Raw genomic sequence first — 19,128 nt, forward strand, 5'->3', positions numbered from 1 at the left:
CCCACATTTGCAGAGCTACACCCGAAGTCAGGGCATGGCAACAGTGGATCCAGCAAACTACAGGCCCATCAGCCTGACCTCTATTCCAGGGAAGGTCTTAGAAAAGTTTACTAAAGAGGCCATCCTTAATGGACTGGCCAACACCAACACCCTGAGGGATAGCCAGCATAGGTTTGTTGCACGTAGGTCTTGCTTAACCAATCTCATTTCCTTTTATGACCAGGTGGCCTATCACCTGGACAAGGGAGAACAGATTGATGTCATATATCTTGACTTCAAAAAAGCCTTCAATCTGGTATCCCATGATCACCTTTTGGTGAAACTGGCCAACTGTGGCCTTGGGCCCACCATGATCTGCTGGCTGGGAAATTGGCTCCGTGGTCAGACCCAGAGGGTGGTAATTGACAGAAGGCCGTCATGATGCCCCATGACCAGTGGGGTCCCCCAAGGCTGTCCTTGGACCTATATTGTTCAACATCTTTATTAATGATGTGGACATTGGAGTCAGAAGCGGACAGGCCAAGTTCGCCGATGACACCAAACTCTGGGGCAAAGCATCCACACCTGAAGACAGGAGGGAGATCCAGGCTGACCTGGACAGGCTCAGCAAATGGGCGGACAAGAACCTGATGGTGTTTAACACTGAAAAATGCAAGGTTCTCCACCTTGGGAGGAAAAACCTGCAGCATCCTTATAGGCTCGGCAGTGATACGCTGGCTAGCACTACAGAAGAAAGAGTCTTGGGGGTCATCATTGACCACAAGATGAACAGGAGCCTTCAGTGCAATGCTGCGGCTAGTAAAGTGAGTAGAACACTGGCTCGCATCCATAGACGCTTCTCAAGCAAATCCCAGGATGTCATTCTCCCCTTGTACTCAACTTTGGTGAGGCCGCAGCTGGAGTACTGTGTCCAGTTTTGGGCCCCACAATTAAAAAATAGCTTGAGAGAGTCCAGAGAAGAGCCACGTGCATGATCAGAGGTCAGGAAAACAGACCTTACGATGACAGGCTGAGAGCTATGGGGCTCTTTAGCCTGGAAAAGCGCAGGCTAAGGGGTGATCTGATGACCACCTGTAAGTTTATCAGGGGTGACCACCAGTATCTGGGGGAGCGTTTGTTCACCAGAGCACCTCAAGGGATGACGAGGTCGAACAGTTATAAAGTACTGCAAGACCATTTCAGGCTAGACACAAGGAAGAATTTCTTTACTGTCCGAGCCCCCAAGGTCTGGAATAGCCTGCCATTGGAGGTGGTTCAAGCACCTACATTGAACACCTTCAAGAGAAATTTGGATGCTTATCTTGCTGGGATCCTATGAACCCAGCTGACTTCCTGCCCCTGGGGCAGGGGGCTGGACTCGATGATCTTCCAAGGTCCCTTCCAGCCCTAATGTCTTTGAAATCTATTAAACATGATATTTGTGCCCAGGAAATCCCCTGCTGGGGGTTCCCTGGGCACACCTCTGCAAGCATGGGGCCTAGGCAGGCACTCCTGGGGCTTTGGTGCCCTGATCCTCTGTGTAAAGAGGTTTCCAATACCTCTTTGGGGGAATTCCTGGGGCACACATGATTAGGTCCCTGAAGCCCCAGGAGTGCCTGCGCAGGGCAGCTGGAGAGCATGGCAGCTCCAAGCTAGCCACACTCTCTTGCCATAAAGCAAACAGATGTGCACTGCAAAAAAAAAGAGGCACAAATTTATACTTCCTATTGTGGCAACCACAATTGTGGGCATCACGTGAAAATGCCCAATCGTGTGAAAATTTAACCCTCATCTGATGTAGTATCGGACAGGGGCACTCTAGGCCACAGCACCCTAAGGAACCTGTGTACAGGTTCCCTGCAAGGCTTAATTTTGGGTGATTCTGCCTGTATCCCATGCAGCTTTGCGGGGCTAGGCTGGTGCTTGTGCAGGCAAGTATTGTCCCAGCCCCACCTCCAGGCTGTCACAGAGAAAACAGAAAACCTCTGTCTCCTCCCTGCACAGCCAGGCAAGGGTGGTGGGGAGGGAACCCCCACCCATGTGTGCCCCCCAGCTACCCCTGCTGCAGTGGGGAACCAGGCTGGGGCCATACTGCAGAGGGGCTCCCTTCCTCCCTGAGCCCCACATGTGCATCTTGACAGCAGCAGCCACGGCTGCCATGCCCAGAGCTGAAGCAGGGGGGGGAAATGGAAATCCCCCACCTTGCAGGCCCTGCCTCGCTACCCCTGCTGGGGTCTTGAGGGGAGCCAGGCCAGGCCTGTGCGGTGTGGGTGGCTCCATTTCTCCCCCATGCCCCAGCTTTGGGCACAACAGCCACAAGTGCCTAACTGTCAAGATGTTCAAGCGGAGAGTATGAAGAAGGGAGCCCCCACACTGCGTGGGCCAGGCCCACCTCCTCCCAAGACCCCAGCAGGGGTAGTTGGGGGAGCCATGCTGTGTAGGGGCTCTATCCACACCTTCCCCCCCAGCCATTGCTGACAGTTGCCAGCTGGTGTGGGGAGCAGGTCTGAGGAGTGGGGTGCTCCTGGGAGGCTGCTGGAGAACCCCACCTGCTGGCCTGGGCCAATATAGACAGGCTCCAAGCCCCCCCACCACCCACCTATTCACCCAACAGATACCTAATACTCATATACTGCGTACAGAAGTTTAGGCAGCCTGTCGGTTCAATAGTGCTCTAACTGATGTTGCTTTGTGTAAAACACCATACAGCACCACCCCGACAGGCTGCTTAAACTGCTGTACACAGCCTCCGAGTATTAGGTTCCTGCTGTCTTAAGTGATATTATTTTAGAATCTTGAAAACAAACACTTTGCAGTTTATTTTCCAGAGTTCAGCAAATGTAATATTTTGGCAAACTGAAACAGTTAGCTATTTTGTTGGTCTCAAGTGCTCACTGCTTTATTTGCAGAACAGACTACAATGTGGCAGAATGAGAACAGCCTACTTTTAACTGAATTATTTTATTTGAAAACAACTGCTTTGTGTTTTGCTTATGAGATACCCTGGTTTCCTCTTTCACACAGGGCCTTTGACAAGGAGAACATTATAAATAGGATGGCAGAAGGTAATCATGAGGACTTGGGGAGACCGGGGTCAGGGGCTGCAACAGAGCAGCCAAAGTGTCATGGACTCTATTATGTTTGGTCCTGAGATGTAGCATAAAAAAATGCACCCAAGGCAGTACTCTCACCCTTTTTCCTCCACTCCCCACTTGTACCTCCTGGTTTACAAGTGCAGAAGCAGCAGCAAACACAGACAAACAGTGGCACAGAGTGTAAGCTATTCTGGGAATCATAGTTCTCTAGACCAGTGGTAGAGTGAGCTGCTGCTCGAAGTAATCTTTCACCCCATTTTTTGCCATGGAAGCCCATGTCCAGAAGGCAAAAAAAAAATGCTGATTTCAATAGCAAAAAATGGGGCCAATTCTTCCTACAGCAGCTTTGAACTCCACTCCAACTCTACAAAACTACAATTCCCAGAATGCTTGCACTCTGTGATGCACATTGCCTGCCCTGGCTGCTTTCTGCTGCTGGAATGTGCAGACAGAGCAAAGCAGGCAGGGTGAGGCACCCCTTCCCTGTCCTCTGGCACCCTTCCCCTTACCCAGCACTTTCCCACCCCATGTTACACTTCTGATCTGGCTTTACCTTCTCGTTCTGAAACAGAACATGGAACTCATTCAGAGGAAAGAGGAATCAACTGGGAGTCAATCCCCACAGGAATGGCTGGATTTCACAGACTCCCTAAAGAGGATCAAAAGTGCACAAAAAGAGGGAAGCCTTCATGAAAGGAGGAGGAGAACAATCAACTTGGCTTCAGAAAGAAGGGGAGAAGCACAGACAAACAACAAACAAGCTTCACTGATACACACAAAAGTCCCTTTCACAGGAAAAAAAAGCTTTTACTTGTCGAATTTTTGCTTGATCAGGGGAAAAAATGGGCTAGAACCTGCTACAGGGGAGAACTTGAGCCCAATACTGGATACCAACAGCCAGATAATACTTAGGAGAAAGAAGTAGGAAGATCAAAGGAGTATACCCTTCCAGAGCTGAAAACAACAAATTGAATTATCAGTGGAGTTTCTGAAAATATAAAACCAATATTCATCCTTTATCACTTGATATTAACTCTTCTCTCCCTCTTCCCCCCACCAAGATAAAATTCCGTTGATGTGTCTATTGAAGTCAGTGGGTAATACACTTTCTTTTTTACCGCTGGGGTCAATTCGATCTATTGTTCTGGATGAAAGCTGAAAATTTTAACTGCCTGATTTGCTTAGTTATGTATCATATAATCCACAGGTAGAGAAGGAAAATGAAATGAAAGTCTCCTAAATCACTTCTGGCTCCCCACACACACATGGGATGGCCATTCCTGAGAGAGTAGGACATAAGGGTTGTGGATGTGGTTCTCAATCTGTTCATTACAATTCCTGACCTGGCAAATGTCTACATGCATACACATAGATTATTACTACTCCTACCATGAAGAGTTTGATGAGAGGGAAATAAATCTGTGCCAGCAATAATGAGATATTAGTAATATATATGTTATTCAGTTTGGTGATATTAAAAAAAGAGAGAAATTTGCCCCCAAATAATTCCCTCTCTCTTTATAAAAAAAAAACACAAATATAATTTAAGTATGAAGGTATTAAGATAAAAGATGAGGCATTGAAACATAAATCACAATTATTTTTTGCTGCCCACAAATCAGATATTCAAGCCACAAAGTAGAGGAAGGAATTTTGCCCAAACATCTACATTTAATTATAACTTTAAACATGCACATCAGGTAATAGAAGGGAAATATTAATCTGTTTGGTAACTAAAACAAATTTCCTACCATCTATATACTCTGCAAAATATGACTAAACATGTCTAAACAAATAGATGTCAAGTGAGTCATGGCAATAATAAAATAATCTTTTTTATCTTTAAATGTCAGTTATTATGCTATGCTAAAGTCTACTGATAGTATAGTCTTTAGCATTCAAATGGGAGAGTTCCTTTTAACTAGCAAATATAATAATAAAAATAACAGTAATAAAAATGAATGATCTCCAAAGAAAATACTTTGGGCTTTCTTTTTCATTTAGATATTATTAAAGAGAAAAACCAAATACCACTACTATGTGCTATTGCAGAGTTAACCTACTGAATCATTTCTATTCTACTTAAGAAAAAGTCTAAGAAAGCTTTTTGTTGCATGAGGATCAAGTGTCATATCCACTCCATCTAGAGCTCTCCTGATCTTTGACAACACAGCAACAAAGCAAAGTAGCAGAGGCATAAGTCAGTATTCTTTCACTTTGACAATAAGGACAAGATGGATTGGCAAACTGCTCCCTATTTCTGTTGCTATAGGAAAACTTTTTACCTATAAACAACCCAGTTATTTAGGGTTTTGTAGGAATCATAGGCTCGAAGTTTAGTCTTTGGGCCAGATTCCAACTCAAGTAAACCCTGTAAATCTGGTGTTATTCTCATGGTTCTGCATACTGTATATGAAAACTTGAATAAGAAAATTTGGGAATGCAGTCTCCAGCATAATTTTTAAATCCTCTCTGAAATTCTGAGACTTTGAAAAAAAATGGAAGAAACCGCTGCACCTTCTTGAGGTGTTTTAGGATGGAAAATGACTGTGTAGTATAGAAAACTATAAACTATAAATAATGTAATTTTTATTGCAACTTCAAAGACTTGTACAGCCTTGCATATAACTACCTTTTAGGATCACAAGAGAACAATCAGAGGACAGTCAAATCTACTAACAAATTAGATTTTACAAGATAGAAAATACCTATCTGACATGACATTTTCCTTAGTGGACAGAAGTATTTCTCAAAAGCAGTTTCTAATTGTCTGTTTTCATAAATATATGTTAAAATTTTGGGCAATGGGCTTACACTGATCTGGTGTAAGACATGTTAATACTGATATAGCTGGGTCCACACTGAGGTATTCAGTGATCACTTAGTACTTAAGATATTTGAAAGAGATTTCTTTAATTCTGTGTCCAGTTACGATTGGCTGTGCATAACAATTATAGCTTCACACTGTGAAGTTCAGTCTACCAACCCAGACTGATCAGCAGTTAAAGAAACAGTCCCTAGTGCCACATACCCGAAGACAGTGCTTCTCAAAGAATGGGACATGACCCTCATTAGGGACGCACTAGAGGTTTTGGGAAGGCAGAGGCTGCAAATCACAACTGCTGATTACAGCCAGGGAATCGTCAGCAAATCAGTAGCACTTGGCAACAGGGGGAAATGCTGCCCTAAGGATTGTACTAATCTAGCTGTATTGGTAAAAGAAAATGGCACTAACAAACAGAGTCATATCAGTAAAAAACTGTGGGCCAAGCCATTCTTATTTACCAGATGTTCACATGGATAAAGGCAGAATCTGGCCTCCAGTCTCCAGCACCTAGACTCAACAAGTGTTGGGAGCATTCTGTACCTGTCACTCCCTAGGAAAGGGAGTGCCTTGCATTACTCATTAGCAAGTAGGTCTGACTCAGTTCATTTGAGCACTGATTGGGCCAATTACAAATCTGAGACATCTGTAGTTATCTTCAGAACTCCGTCTAAACATCCAAGAAAACCTAGGGAGTCGGGGGCAGTCACACAGAGGGAGCTTCATAAGCCCCTCTGGCAGAAGCCCCCAAAAGGGATCCTCCATGGTGTGGCCTCTTGATCAGAGCGTGGTAATAAATACTGAATGAGAAAGTTGTAATTTGGGGGTAGATTCAGATCTCAGGAGAGAGCAGTAGAGTAGAGTGATAGAGATGTGTGAGATAGGGTGGTGAGTGCATGACCAAGTGCCACACTTATATTATCTACACACAGGCATGAAAAACAAGAGCTAAGACACAGGCTTACAGTGGCTCAGAACTGCTGCTTACAGTGACGCAAAGCAAGCTGGTGCACTCAGGGAATGCCACATCAGCAGTCTTCTTAGGGTGCTCAAAGTCAGTCCCAGTTTGTAAAATAATTACATAAGAGGCCTGTCTTTGAGCCTCCTAGTGTGATTCATAGGACTCTCCCCTGCCAGAAGACCTAGATTTGATTCTTGTGCTTGATTTTATATCTGGTTTGATATTTTTCCCTTTATAGCAAAAACAGTCAGCAACAGTAACATTACAGTAGCATTATGTCTTCAGTTTTCCAAAATCATCTCTAAAATTGTGCCTGTCATTTAAAAAAAAATTCTACATTACTTTTGTGTGTTTTCAAATACAGCTTTTCTAATGCAAATTCCAGTTTCTGCATATATGAGAACTTGAACAAAAAAAATTGGAAACACAGTCTCCACCACAGTTATAAAATCCTCTCTGAACATCTGTGATTTTGAAAAGAATGTAAGAAACTGCTGCATATTATGTATTTTTGAGGTGTTTTCACATGAAAAATGACCACGTGTTATAGAAAACTATAAATAATTTAATTTTTACTGCAACTTCAAAAACTTGTACAGACTTGCATGTAGCTACCTTTTTAGGATCACAAGAGAACTGTCAGGGGACAATCAAATCTACTAACAAATTAGATTTTACAAGATAGAGAATACCAATCTGACATGACATTTTCCTTAGTGGACAGAAGTATTCCTCAAAAGCAATTTCTCCTTCTCTGTTTTCATAAATATATGTTAACATTTTGGGCAACCGGTTTAATTAGCTAGGTAGCAGGAGTCATTCTAAGAGTCTGTTAGAATTTCTGCTCTGTAGAATTTCTTGCTGTGGACCTGACCTTTTTGTAACTCAATTTCTTGTTTGTCAAGTGGTTACAATATAAATTGAATGCATAGGAGACTTGTAAAAATAATTACTTAATATTTTCAAAGTCTTTTGAGATCCTGACATTGCAGGAAGTATTTGCAGGAAAATGGAAAGCATAAATAATTCAACATTGGAGTTTTGGAGTATTTGGCTGGTTGAATCTGGATCCAGGTGAAGTCCTTGCATTTTGGATCCCAGCCAAGCTATAACTGTCTGGGCAAGTTCAGATACCTGCATTCTGAGTCTCATCCTCCTGCTGAATTTACAAAGGTTTCAAATTCTACTTTCTGATTCTGGCTGTTCTCTATTATAAATCTATTTTATCTGATGCTATGGAAACATAATAGAACTTTCTTGCTTGCTTTCTCGCTTCCTAGCTTTCTTTGCTTTCTTATTATAATGTAGCCTGCCATGGTAGGTATATAATTCACCAGTTAATATTTCTTTTCAGATTGTTCTTTCCCAGGCCATCAGATTTTACACAAGGTAGGAGGAACAAGGCTCCCCAGTTCTTTCTATCATGCTGCATATTGGAATAGCTCTCTTACTGTGTTTTTTCCAAAATGTAACTTTCTTATGCAGATTAGCTGATGACCTAGAGTTCAGACACCAATCAAGAAAACCAATTGTTTTTGGTGTGGACTGTACTCTGTGATCTATTCAGCTTGAATGAACCTATCAGAATTAAAACTTCCACTGGTATGGGTAGTAGAGCCTTTCTACCAACTCCAGGTGCTGTCCCCCAGGAAGAAAATATTAATATAGAAAGCTTGTTATGATATAGGATCAAGGCATGCACAGGATTATCTGTTACCCTACTTCCTGCCCAAGCAATTGAGCTCAGACGTATTCTTTTTATTCTCCCTCCCAAAATTTAATCTGGATCACACTGGGTGCATCTACATGAGATGTTTATTGAAGAGCTGCCTAATTAGCACTGCAGTAAACATCTCGACATCTACACATGCAGGACTATTAGGCTGGAGTAAACTAATAAACTCCACAGCAGGGCAGTACTTGTAAATACAAGTGCTGTCCTGCTGCAGAGTTTTATACTCTAAGGCAGCGCACGTGTAAATGCTGATCCAGCTGGCAGGAACACGAGGGCATGGGTGACTGATACCTCCCAAATCTGGGGGAGGACACCAGATCACTGAGAGGGGGGTCTCCCTCAGTGGCTGATCGTTGGTGGGGGGGGGGGTGTCCCCCCGCAGCCAATCACCAAGCCCAGAACCACCAGCAGTGAAACCAGAAGTACGCTTCCGCTGGTGCTTCCAGGGAATGCATAGCAAATCTCAGGAGGTGCACATGCACCCGTGTAAACCCCCTACACATTGCCAATGCACAAGGGTGCTTCAGTGCGGGGGCTGCTTACCAGCTAGCCCCATACTGGAGCACCCTTGTGCCCCAACCAGCCCCTCCACAGCACATTGAGCTGGGTTGGAGCAGTCTTGAGCTGGCAGGCTGACCCTCTGGGTCCCCTCCTGGCCAGGGCTGAGCCGACCGGGCTCAACATGCTGTGGTCTGGGGCACACATGTACACAGTGCACCAGAGTTTGTTGCATCACATTAATTTCACATGTAGACATACCCACTGAATCATGGCCTGCTCACTGGTGAGGCCTTGTTGGTGGGACATCTTCCTCCACAGAGTTTCAGGACTTGAAAGTGCTTCCTGTTTAGTTCAACGTTCTGTATCCACTTCACTCCCTATTTCCACTCAGTCTTTCTCTGCACAATTGGGTTTGGATTTTGATGCTCGCTGTTAGTACTTAATCCATGGAGTCTAGTTTGGCATGGGTAAATTTGGTTTTGAAAAGTTGCCTTTAAAAATGACATTTAACCTTTTTATGCAGCCCTGCTTTCACTTCCTTTAATTTTGGAATATCATCCTATTTATCCTTTACTTCAGCAACCCAAAATTGAGTGATTTATATTTCAGAGTTTTGTGCTTGGACTTCCCTGGGGTGAAATTAAACTTTGTTCAGAGAGCCAGCACAAGGAATAGGCATCATTTAAGCCTCACTAAATGCTACTTTGGGTATTAAATGATAGTTCAGTGTTGCAGATGCCTTATTTTGAATATATCCATGGGATTGAATTTCACCTTTGAAAGCAGTACCATCATTAGAGAGAGACTTGCTTCTCCTGTTAGAGAAAAAGCAAAAGGTATATGTACTGTTGTTGTGGAAAGTATAGGGAGAGCTGATTTGATTTGTTGAGAAGCTTCATTGTAAGGTAAAAATAGCCTTATAAGAGAGGAGATAGATTTCCACAGAAGCCTTAGGCCTGCACCAAATGTGAAACAAGTAAGGTCAGTACACTTTGGGGGGAGTCCCTTGTCTCAGTTCCTCTTACTTACGAGCATTATGAATTTGCTCTTTTAGCCAAACGTATGTCACTACTTATTCGGGTTCCTAAATTCACAACTTCCCAGGCCCTGTAACTCTCTGAAATTTCTTACCCTAATAACTACCTCCCCTGTGGATTTTTCCATATTCTGGTGTATGAAGAAGTTTAGGCATGGAGTAGGTCCTTCAAAAACATAGGTCTTGTGCATATAAACCACGCACACTTAACAGTGGTGATGCATGGTGGGTGCATGGGGTGCCCGTGCATCCCCTGAGAGCGCTGGTGCAACACTTGACAGGCTGCATTCCCCATGTAGGCAATAGGCAGGGGGGCATGTGGGAGTGCAGGTGCCCTCCCTGCGAGCACCGCCCGGGGAGTGGGAGTGCCGGACAAAGCGCCGTGGTCACTGCTGGGAGTACCATGGCTGCTTCCCGGTTGGTGCGATCAGCCACAGGGGCACTCCCTCCCCGGTCGGCAAGATTGGCCATTGGGGGGGGGGGGGGGGGACACCTGCTCCACCTGACTAAGGTGGAATCAGTCCCCCATGACACTTAGCACAGATTGTGGAGCTAGCTCTTATCTCTAAATACCTCTGTCAGGGCTGTGGCAGATAAGATAGTACAGGCTCCATGTCTTGTAAAGGTATATAAATTAATGAATAAAAATAAAACTTCACTGGTAGAAACCATCTTTTGAATCCTACTGTGTTGCTTCAGGTGAAGTGTCAGAGTCTGTTAACCCCCTTTATCACATTTTATTCAAGAATGTTAAATACAACTGAAAGATAAGGTCCCTTCCAGCCCCTAACAACTATGAAAATATTAAAAGTCCACCCCCAGGACCAAAGGGGAAGTCAAGTATTGAGAGAGAACTGAGAAGTATAAAACACAGTCTGAGGGAAAAAAATTACAGTGATGGGGAACGCCAAAAAGCAGAAGTGTATACCCAAAGCAGTGCCTGCTCCAAGGGTGAAGCCCACCACCTGAAAAGGGTAGGAAAATCCAGACACCTACCCACTCAGTTTTAATATCACACAATACATGAGTCAGTTCAAAAGTAAAGAAAAAGGCCCAGTTCCTCTCATGGGTCGAAGAGAAGCCTATCACTAAAAAAAAAATTAAAAAATCAGCCAATTTAAATCCTCCCCTAGGAGTTGTTTTAATCTATCAGAAGTAATAGCCGATATGTACATATAAAGTGGAGGCACAAAAAGAATCAGTTCTTCCCTGACATCCAGTTTTTAATCAATTTATTCTATCAGAATTTGAGGACCTAATTCTGGCTTCCCAAAGACCTTCTACCTTCAGCATGTAGGTCAGCTTGCAGGATCATGGGCTGAATGAACCATCTTCAACCCAATCCAATCCACTTGTACCATAAGAAAAGAACTGTGCAGTAACATACAAAAGGGAGAGTCACAACAACATGACTATAGTGACTAGACCACAGCTTGCAATACTGCTTCCAGAGACAAGATTACTGCAGAGAGAAGAGCAATTACTTTCTTTCATAAAAGAAAACTAGTAGAGCTCAAGATAAAATCCTGCATGTGGTTTCTTATATTTGTCCCTGAGATTGTATGGTCCTGTGCCAGAAGGGTAAACCCTACAATAAAAGTTCATAGTTGGTAAATTACCAGGCTAATCAGAAGTTGACCATCTCTCTCTCCCCCTTTGAAAGACAGAATATAATTGTTCTACCATTATATTTATTTAATAAAATATTAAAATCCTAAAAAATGATTTTTTTCTCAATAGCTTAATAAAAGAAGAAAAATTATATGAAATATCTTATAATTGAATTTAGATGTATGAGCAGAATAGTAACTTATTCAACATAAAATACAAGCAAAACACATTTTAAAGACAGAAAACCCTACCACTGAGTATCTAGAAGATAATAGAATCATAAGCAAAAAGTAGCATAGGTTCATTAAGAATGCATCTTGCCTGACAAACTTGATTATCCGTGGAATTACACAATCAGCAGATGGAGGGAACAAAGTGGATGTAGTAGACTGGGATTTTAATAATGTGTTTGAAACAATGCCGAAAATTAATTGAAGCTGGTATAGACCGTGCTGCAGGCTGCAGCCCAGAGCTGGTTTCTGCCAGTCAGCCTCTTGAATGACTTCCACCCAACTCCATGCAGACACTGCTGTGGAGTAATGATAAATGGCAAAGTAGGTAAGAGAGTACATATCTGGAGATATAGCCTTTTATAGCAACATTCTAATATCTTATTTCCACTGATTAACATGTCATGCCACAGGAACTGCCGCTGCAATAAACAGGATTATCTGTGAATCTGTGAAGAAAGATGCTACAATGAAAGTATATCAGAATCTAGGAGGTTTCGAATCATTGTAAAGGAGGGAACAAGAACCAGGTTAATACCAGTTGCAGATTACAATAAATTGTGAGGCATTGCAAATGTTAGTGAAACTAGAGAAATAACGTAAGGTAATTTAGAGAGATTAGATACATGGACAGAAAATACAAACTGAGGAAATGCAGTCTACAGTATCTGGGTAGAGGGGATAATTTCAAACATGCTAATATTTAACAGGCAAGAGACTTGAAAAGCAGTAATGAAAAAGATTATAATGGACTGTAAACATGATGAAATCATAGAATTGCAGAGCTGGAAAGGACCTCAAACCCCTGCACAGATGCACAATTTGCTGTTTCATCTCAGACAGATGTACAGGTAGCTGCTACTTAAAAGGAGCTTTTGGAAGCTTTTAAGAACTTCCCTCTGCTGTTTGTTCTACTGTCCTACTGCTCTTCCAGTTAGGAATTTTGTCCCGATGGCTAACATGAATCTGCTGGGCTGAAATTTAAACCCATTGTTATGTGTCTCGTTCTTTATGGCAAGGGAGAATATTTTTTCTCTATATTCACTGTGACTAGGTACAGACATTTAGGGAGGTTAGGGGAAGGTTAGATTGCATTAAAAACGGCCACCCAATCTAACTTAGTTCACCTAGATGTAGACCTTAAGCTTAGATTGACCCAGCTAGGGATTTACTTGCGAGCTGTACGGAAGTCCAGGAAGGTTAGATTGATCTAAAAATGGCTGACCTGATCTAATTTAACTGTAGCTCTGAGGTAGTCTAATTTGGATCAGGTCCAGCAAGTCTGATGCAACTGAACTTCTGTACAATTCCCAGCACAGCTCTGGTGGTGGGAAAGCCCAGCCACTGGTCCCAGCCCTAGGGCTGCACTTTTCCGACCCCATCCCACCTGGCCTAAACAGTATTGGGCAGAGTATTCTAGGACTTCCTTGTTTGCAATACTTCTGTTAATGCAACCCCAAATTGCATTTACCCTTTTTTCTCCACAGCATCAAATTGCTGACTCATGTTGAGCTTGTGATCTACCAAGCCCCACAAATCTTTCTTTGCTGTTAATGGTTAGCCAGTTGTCTCCTCATGATATACTTGGTCATTTTGTTGTTCTTTCCCATGTAAGGGGCCTTAGATTTTTCTTTGTTGAATTTCATGTTGTTGCCCATAGCCTGATCCTCCAGCCTGTCTATCAATAGCCCTTTGAATTTTAAACCTGCCCTTCAAATTGTTTGTGATCCTTCCCAGTTTTGTGGGGATAAGAAGTACATTTTTTTCTGGAAAAGCATCAGTGCAGTTTAGTGTTACACAGGCAGAAGCATCATGGCATGGAACAAGTTGATAATAGTCCCCTTCTCTCTAGATTTGGGGCCTAGGTTAGAACTTAACCAGCTAAATTGATTTAGTGTATTAGCTAATGTAGCTAGCTAGTGTATTAGTTAAACCTGCACTAAACACGGGGCATGTTTACATGCGAATTTGTGTGTGCCTAAACTTAATGTGCCATAACCTAAGATGCATTAAGGCAATTTAAGTATACATCTACACGTGCACTCCTTAAGGTGCCTTAACGTGAGCCACTGGGTGAATGCATTTGCAGCTTGCCCTGGGCAGCACCCTGGACAGCCCCCTTGTCACAGGACGGGGTCCTTAAGAATGGCTGTGATCTCCCATGGCCCCTTGACCATGCCAATTCGGTCCAATGCGCACCCTCAGTTTTCAACCACCATGTCTTCAATGGAAGTGTAAAAATAGGGAGGCTGCCTTTAAGTCCTCTTGGACACGGTTTGTTGGACTCTCTGAACCCCGTGGGTTCCCAGACCCCTTGTAGGTTCCATTTCACTATGCGTGTTTCGGGGGCACCCTAGCCTTATGGGCTATATGCATGGCTCCAACCACCCCTTTACCACGCCCCAAGCCTTGCAGATGGTACTGGCATTGTCTTGCCTAGGCCTCGGTACAATTTGGCCCCTTGTCCTCACCAGGCTCTCTGTGGTCCTTGTCTCTGTGCCCTTCGGCGCTGGGCTCTCCACAGCCCACAAATGCCACACCCTCTCTGGCGCCAGGGTCTGTGCCCCCCCAAATGCCACACCATCTCTGGCACCGGGGTCCCCACTCTACAATGGGCTCCCAATAAGGCCTCCTCCTTCCCCAAATAGTGTCACCCAAACCACCAGTCTTATAAAACGGCAAACAAAATATAAGCCCCTGGGCTATAACATAACAAAATGCAAGGTATGCTCTGCCCCTTTAAAAGAGTAAAACTCCCTCTCTAATACTGGGTGCCTAGAGGCAAGGGTACCTTATGGGCTCCTGGTGCCCCATTAGCCCTAACGGTAGTGTATCCAGTGGCTGTAACGTCTCTGAGCCCTTCCTCCCTGAAGACTCCTTCCCCTTTGACTGCCGGCAAGCAACTGAATTGCCGGGTACCAGCCCTAGGGTTTATATGGGCCTAGGGCCCTGCCTCTTCCCACCAGCTAACCAGGTGCAGGTGCAGCCAATTCCCTTGTTAGCCAGTTGTCATGGCAACCTGCATGTGGGCTCTTATCTGGCCCTTTGTGTTCCCTCCCTGGGCAATCTCTGCTCTAACAGGAGCAGGCACCTTAGTGCCCTGCGGCACCCCTGCACGCACAGGACCTGCAGGTGGTGGACCGTGCCATGCTGGGAAAATAGCTGGGGGCAATGTGAACAATGAGTGTAACGCAGGTATCAAATTTAGACACGATTGGGCTAAAATCGCCATTTTTAAGGCACATTAAGGGTGTGCCTAAGTAGACCTACACCTTTAATGCACTTCAAAAATGGCGATTTTAGGCTAATCACAGCTAAAAGAGGCACATGTAGTCGTGCCCATTAATATATTTCCTAGACAAAACAAAGCCATCTTTGAATCTGGCTTGGCCACACGTGGAACATTGCATTCATTTCTGTGTCACACTACAAAAGATAAAGACAAAGGTGACAATTTATGGAAAAGAAAGAAAAATAATTTGGAGAAATGACTTCCAATAAAGATTACGACAGCTCAGTATGTATACTGTTGTTATTATAGGATGACTAAATGGAGACTGAAGACATGCTTCCAGTCTTCAGATACTGAGATATTACAAGCATCGTGGGTGGGGAAGAAGCATTTAGTTTGGCACACATAGGTCTAAGTAGAAGTAATGAAATAAAATGAAGAAAAGATCATTTTAGCCTGAATCTGAGAAAACAATTATTCCTGGGGAAGTACCAAGGCAGAGTAAATCTTCAAGAGAAGTGGCAGAAACCACTTTAGTTTGGACATTTAAAACTGGAGTGGATAAAATATAAGAAAATGTGCTGTAGGAAACAAATCTGTATTGACAGAAACACAGACTAGACAGTCTACATTTTTCCCTTGGCACCTCTGACTTATAGAAAAATTAGCACAGAGAAGAAAATTAGGACCTAAGGAATTCACCATTTACAAGATTTAACGGAACAATGAGAAGGTAACTCAGAAATATCCCTAGTTGCAAAAGGTTGACAAACATGACAATCGCATACCTTGTGCTATACAATGTACCATTTCTCTGCCACTCAGACTAACAAAGTTGGCAACCACAGGAACACTTAGGGCTGCCCATCACAAAATCTGCATAGCTGGCATTTTTTCTGTAGAACCTACCATCTGATTGAGTCGTTCTTGACCTTAATTGGCTAATTATTGGTGTGATTTTTGTTGAATGGCAGGCTTTTAACCACACAAAGTATTTACATTCCTATTAGAGGACATTCTTAGTTCTACACCTAATTATGAGAGGAAAATATATTTTACATAAAAGAAATTTGACAGAATTTTTGTCTTACTTCATTAGGATTCAAGGATAATTTATATTTTGACATTTTCCCAAGGGTTCTTGAATCCAGTGATGTTGAAAACCTTTGTGGGGGGGGGGGGGATATTTCTTATACATACACACCCACACAGGTGTGCATGCATGCATACACACACATATATACATATATACAGGGGCAGATCCAGGACGGATGCACAGGTGCACTTGGACCCCCCCCCTTTGATTCCTGGTCCACCCAAAGTTTAAAACCAACTGCCTTACAGTGGCAGCAGCATTTCTAATCAGGGAGTGCTGAAGAAGTCGCTTGACTTCCTGGCTCTTTATAACCTACCTGATCCCTTCTAATCTCTTCATTCCACGGGTGTTAATGACCCTCTTCTTTCTGATGGTCTTGATGTTCCACCCATCAAGCTACACTATATTGTGCAATTCTGCTGTCTGTGAGCTGCTCCTGATAATAAAGTTCCTATTTCAAAGCCGTACAGATTGTTTTGAACTAATTCCAAGGAAGTTATGTTTGTTTTTTCTTCCATCTTAAACTAAATAATACAGCCCTAGGCCCAAAGCTTCTGGTTTATTTTTAAGTGGAGAAAAATGTGTGTTGTTTTATATGTGATGATGCACCATACCATCTACTAGGGGTGTACGAAGCTTCAGTCGCTGATCCAATTCGGCAGCCAAATCTCCAAATCCAAATTGAATCAGGAGACCCATTAATCTCTCCAAATCAAATCGGAAGCATTGGAATTGATTCAGAGAGATTCAACGATTTGGCAATATGCTTTATATGCTTTTTCTAGGTACCTCAAGGTATTAGGTGCAGCTTGTGAGCGTTGAGAAGGTGGGGTGGATGGAGCATCCCATGGGAACATGAGGGGGTCCCGGTGCGCTCGGCATTGGACTTGGAAGTGGACCAGAAGTACTTCCAATCCACTTCTGGGTCTGCTGCGGGGTGCGCGAGGGACCCCCCTAACCCCCGGCTCAGCAACTGGTGCCTCTTGGGTCTAGGGGGGGGCAACTGGGGTCCCGCCATGGCTAATCACTGAGCTGGGGGGTGTAGGGGGTTCCCCTGTGCACTTGGCGGCAGACCCCCCCCCATGCTTCTGTGGGATGCTTTATCTGTACCACCATCTCAGTGTTCATGAGCCGTGCCTAGTACCTTGAGGTACGTAGAAAAGACATATAAAGCTGTGTCTATGGCTGAATCACTGATTTTCCAAATCAGAATCGAATCTTCAGATTCAGGTTCAGCCAAATCAAATCAGGACAGTGATCTGAATCAGCTGATCGAATCACGATCCCCTGAGTCGGGCCAAATCCAAATCCGAATTGAATACTGCCCACTTCGCACACACCAACCACCTGCTCTCCCCCCCTTTTTAAATTCTAGAACTGCCTATGTAAATATTTTTTTATTTTATAAGATTTATATGTGTGTGTGTGTGTGTGTATATATATATATATATATATATATATATATGTGTCTGATGACCATAAACTGCATCCAACTGGAGGGTCAGGTGGCAATGTGGTGGAGCTGCTCATAGCAGGGTAGCTCCTATAAAATTCCACAATGTTGTAACCTCCAGAGTAAAGTAAGTACAGGGCACCTCAAAACCCTAGCCCCACTGCCTTATGCATACTCCTTGGTTAGAGAAAAGCTAAGGGACATTACCCCGACAGAAACACACCTTCACTGAGGCATTAAGCAGTAAGCAGCAGCTCTAATCTGTTGTTTTGAATCTGCAGAAGTTACAACTATTGAGGCACTGAACGTCTGGATTCAGTCTGGCCTTTGGACTCTGACTCTATGGTCTAAAAGGGGGCATGGCAGGGCTAGGACAGCCTCCACTTCTCTATACTCTTGCCTGGGCATACGCACTGAAGGTCTTGGTGTGATGGTCGCTTAGACCCCTTGCGTGTACACCATGATCCAGAGGCCTAACGGTTGCTAAGATATGTATGCATATGTGCATGCCAGAGCTTTGGGGTGGCAATTAGTCTCAAAAAGACTGTGATCATGTAACAAGGGGTGAAATACCAAGGATGTATATCTGACATCATTCTGGAGGATAAATCTTGTGGAGTCATTGACAGTTCTTGCTATTGTTCTACGATCAGCATGAATCTTGACCTTCAGACTGAACTGACTAACAGAATCAGAAAAGCAGCTAAGAAATTTGGGCTATTACAGAAACATGCAGCAAACTAATAGATAAGGGGAAAGTGAGAATCTACGAGACCTGTCTGTTGTCATCCCTGTTTTATCGTTCAGAAACATGGATGACATATGCCAGGCATATCAAGAGACTGAACAGTTTCCACATGAGATGTCTGCCTAAGATCTTGAAAGTAAAGTGGGACTGTAGAATGCCAAACAGAGGCGCTGGAGCACGCAGGACGAACGCACCTAGAAACCACCTTCTTATCAAGATGAAAAGGCTCAAATGGATTGGACCTGTTGGGAGAATGGGAGAAGACCGTATCCGCAAGAATATTTTGTATAGCAAGTTTGAAGACAGCTCTAGAAAGCGGGGTCACCCTCTATATGGCGGTACCACAAAGTATGCAAAAGTGATGTAATTTGTTGAACATCTATGTAGAAAGCTGGGAGGAGCTTGTGTGTGTGTGTGTGTGTGTGTGTATGTGTATGTATATGTGTGCATGTCTATGCATGTATGTACATATGTATATACATATACGTGTCTATATAAACACATATATGTATACATACACATGTATATATACACTTATATAAGTATACATATATATAACATGTATATACACATATGTGCTTATACACATATATATGCTTGTGCATGTGTGTATATAGGTAAGCTTGA

The sequence above is a fragment of the Alligator mississippiensis genome, chromosome 1, assembly GCF_030867095.1.
Source record: "Alligator mississippiensis isolate rAllMis1 chromosome 1, rAllMis1, whole genome shotgun sequence".
In the NCBI taxonomy this organism is placed as follows: domain Eukaryota; kingdom Metazoa; phylum Chordata; order Crocodylia; family Alligatoridae; genus Alligator; species Alligator mississippiensis.